The sequence below is a fragment of the Colias philodice genome, chromosome 14 (assembly GCF_061535455.1).
Source record: "Colias philodice isolate Cphi_HAF_F1 chromosome 14, ilColPhil1 Martin Lab GWU primary, whole genome shotgun sequence".
NCBI classification, from domain to species: domain Eukaryota; kingdom Metazoa; phylum Arthropoda; class Insecta; order Lepidoptera; family Pieridae; genus Colias; species Colias philodice.
Genome location: NC_143099.1, coordinates 878,964 through 882,956, shown reverse-complemented (window position 1 = coordinate 882,956; position 3,993 = coordinate 878,964). Strand labels below are relative to the sequence as shown.

The following is a 3,993-nucleotide window of genomic DNA, read 5'->3' as shown; positions in this document are numbered from 1 at the left end:
AAACCTAAGTTTAGCCGGCTAATCTTAAGTTTATGTTCTCACCTACCTTTAGCCGTGACAGATACATAATATTCCTTTTATTTCATTTCAGATTACATGAAAATCCGAAGACTGCAATTCTGTATCTCCGCAACTGCAACTACGAATACTTATCTAGCAGCTAATATTATCTGCAACCGCTTGGTAACTAAACTCCACCCTCTCTGCAAGAACGAAGACATCTAGCAGCTTATTATTGGTACTATCTCCGCATACTGCAACTACGAAGACTTATCTAGCAACTAATATTGTCTGCAACCGTTTCTAGGCTAACTCCACCCTCTCTGCAGCTTTGAGGAGCCATCTAGCAGTACCTAATAGGTACCATAATATCTGCAACCGTATCTGGGCTTGGTAACTCCACCACCGTTGGCGTTACTCATCGCCAACGGGGTAAGAGTTCCTGCTCCTAGACGCGATGCTCTACTGTGGATCTCGGAAGAATTATGGGAAGTTTTGAATCCTTTTTTTTGTGAGGTTATGAAGAAGCGTATGAAGGGAAAAGAAAATGTCGAGGAAATGACGCAAGGGGAAGCTTGCAAGTAATTGTCGGAATTTGAAATAATCTGCAGCTAGGATATCATCTATACTAATATTATAAAGAGGAAAGGTTTGTATGTATGTATGTATGGTTTTCACGCATAAACTACTGAACCGATTATAATGAAATTTAGCACACATATAGAGGGTAACTTGGATTAAAGCTTCACGCGTCCTACGTACATTATTTGCTCGTAACTAAATCAGTATTTTATAGTAGGACGCGTGAGAGGTTAACACATAGGATAGATAGTTTTATCTCGGAAATCCCACGGGAACGGGAACTATGCGGGTTTTCCTTTGAAAACGCGGTCGAAGACGCATTCGAAAAGCTAGTTGTTTAATATTTTAATTTTGTAAATGTTATGTATTGCTTATATGTACTTTAAAATATGAACTATGTCTAAAATTAAGTATGAAGGACTGTAGCTACTAGCTAGTATACTAAGTATAAAAAAATAATAATAAAAATAAAAAAAAAAATTGTTTATTTCTTTTAAACAAGTTTTCATCTTGGGTTGGAGGTAAGTGCCTTCATTTAAGTGATAAATTTCACTTGTGTTAGAAGGCGCTTCTCTTCCATAACAATTACTAGGCATTAAGTATGTAGGTAAGTAAGTAATTATTTAGGTATCTCTATTTAGTTAATTTCTCGTATTTTCTTTGATACCTATAAGATAGATTTGTGTAATAATAAATTCCATACTAACACTTATTATTAAATCTGAAGGTTAGGATATATCCATAAATTTGGATAAGTAGGTTATAGGTCTACCAGAATCTGATGGCATATTTATATTTATAAAATAAAAGATTTTCATGTGGCAACTTTATTTGACAACTATCAAATTGGTTGTCAAATTATTTGTCTTCTTCGCAGTTGATGAATAATTTTTAGGATTTTGTCTAAAAAATCTTTGTCGAAAACATGTCGAAAAAGCCGCTGCGTTCACAAGCAAGAGGTATTGTTTACAATGTGTATAGAAAAATATTCGATGAAGAAGGGTCAAAAACATCACAATTTTCAATTTTGAAGATTTTATTGGTAAATTTACTTACCCGTTTTGATACTTTTAATTAAAAATATTATAAGTAGGTAACTATAATATTGTTTGTTGATTACCATATAATTTTATGAAAACTTATTACAGGTGTTTCCAATACGGCTATTCGTCAAGTCCAAGCTGTCCAAGTCAACTTTTAATGCGTGTATCTGTTAATACTTACGAAAATAAACATAGTTTTATTTTATTTTTGTTTTATTTTATAAAAAATTATAAGCAATCGAGTTTTGATCTGCATTATCATTACATCCATATTTTGACATGGCATAATGATAATGATATTATAATATACAAATATAGGTATGTGTAAATAATATGATTGTATTACCTAAATAAAACTAATATGTATATTATACATGTACCTAAGTATGTACCTACATAATATTAAGTGGATATCTCATTATTAAGTACAGTATTGTCCACTTATGTAATGTGACTAATGATATTGAGGACAAAAAAAAAAGCAGTATCAAGATCGTTCAGTCCATTTTCCCTAGGGTTGCACACTCAAAATTTTGATTTCCCTAATTGCCATCAGATTCTGGTTTACCTATATCTTTTCCCCTTATTAGTGTAGAGAACAGTAATAAATTATTTGTCAGCCTGTAATGTAATGTTCCACTTATTATTAATTTGTAAAAATACCTACGTGTATTGTTTCTGTAACACTTAATATTAACTTTGAATTATTATTGTTTCTTCATATCATCGCAACTCTATATATTATGTAAAAATAAAGTCTAAATGGTAATTTGTAAATAATATTACCTATTATGTATTTAAAGGGTACAAAATAAAACAAAAATACAGTTAAAACTTAGTTTTATTTACACAGCCCGATTCTAACGTATTACCTATAGACTGTTAGACACAGTTAGCCAAATCGCCTTACATAATAATAACATAAAGTTAATCACTTTTACATAATTTTGTTTTTAATTAAACAGTTACTGATTAAGTATGAGTTTTACTATAACTTTGTAGTCATGGAATAATCTTATGAAATTAAAGGAGATGTTTCAGGTTCTTCAATAATTATAAACTTAAACTAATTTTTTGTTCATATTCAGCTTTGCAACGTGCTGATAAAATCACTAATAGCATTGAACGCTTTTTTACGTAAAGTATCATCTATAAATTATGTTTTTGCAATCTGTCAAAATGACATTTCACGCATATGCGCCATTTTGTTTTACCATATCTGTCATAAATAACTGTCAGTTATAAGATAATGCTCAATGCTTTCAAATCCTGAAACATCTCCTTTCACAATACATATTATTTATTTATCTATTATACACAATAAGGTATCCATTATAATGCTTAATATTACGGACGTCAAGTCTAGCTAACGTGTTACCTACATGGAAAAGTCAAAAGGACTCATAATAATTAACGATACAAAAATATATCCTTTGAAAGAAAGTTTAAGAGATGAATATAAGTTAGCGTTCTTACACACGAACGGCAAGTTGTGTACGGCAGAGGCTATTTCAGCCGTCGCCACATGTCGACGGGAGTCGTCGAAGCGTCCGCGGCAGCAGTCAATACGTCGGCGGCTGCCGTCGACAGGCAAAAACGGATGCCATCAAACGTCAAACGCTTGCAGTTTGCCGTCAACGCAAACTGCAAGCATCGCCACCTGTCGACGGCAGCCGTCGACATATTGACTGCTGTCGACATGTGGCGACGGCTGAAGTAGCCTCTGCCGTTCACAACTTGCCGTTCGTCTGTAAGAACTCTTACCCTAAGTAACTATAAATATAAGGGTAGGTGAATTTGACGTATATTTCCGTATATTTTTATGGGAAAATTTTTATTAGAGTTCTGTAACATGTCTGATCGATACTTTTTATGGTCTCGTTTTTTAAATTACTTGGTTATGGTTTTAGTTTTTAGGTTAGGTAGTTTATCTCCCAGAATGGGTTTATGGGTTTGTGCACTAAAATCTACTGATTCAATTGTATTGCGTTAATAAATAATTAACTATTAAGGCGTTTATTTCAACCCTCACCCCTACAAATATGTAATAAATCCCTAGGGCCTAGGTTGTCTATAAAACCAACTTCTAGTATACATATTTTATAGTCTATGACCACTATAACTTTGTGAAAATGACATTTCCATAAACAATGCAAAATAAATTAACCTATCTCTTTCTGTCATTCAGTTACGTCATTTGCTAGAATGTGAAGTATAAACATAGATAATAAATAGTTTTCATTTCATATATTATCTGTTGTCACTTTGATTCTTTGACACTTGTACGATTGCGCCATTATTATTCATTGTTGTTCGTTGTTCAATAAAACCGCTCATCATATTTTCTCGGACCTTTTATTTAACAATC

The 3,993-nt window shown here is 32.5% G+C and overlaps 1 long non-coding RNA gene across 1 annotated transcript; it reads left to right on the top strand.

Annotated features, from left to right (window-relative positions):
* Positions 1 to 2,996: 2,996 nt before the first annotated feature.
* On the top strand, positions 2,997 to 3,606 carry LOC149482625 (uncharacterized). The gene is made up of 2 exons (XR_016316614.1): positions 2,997 to 3,162; positions 3,346 to 3,606. It is a non-coding gene; the product is annotated as an uncharacterized LOC149482625 (long non-coding RNA).
* The last annotated feature ends 387 nt before the right edge of the window (positions 3,607 to 3,993 follow it).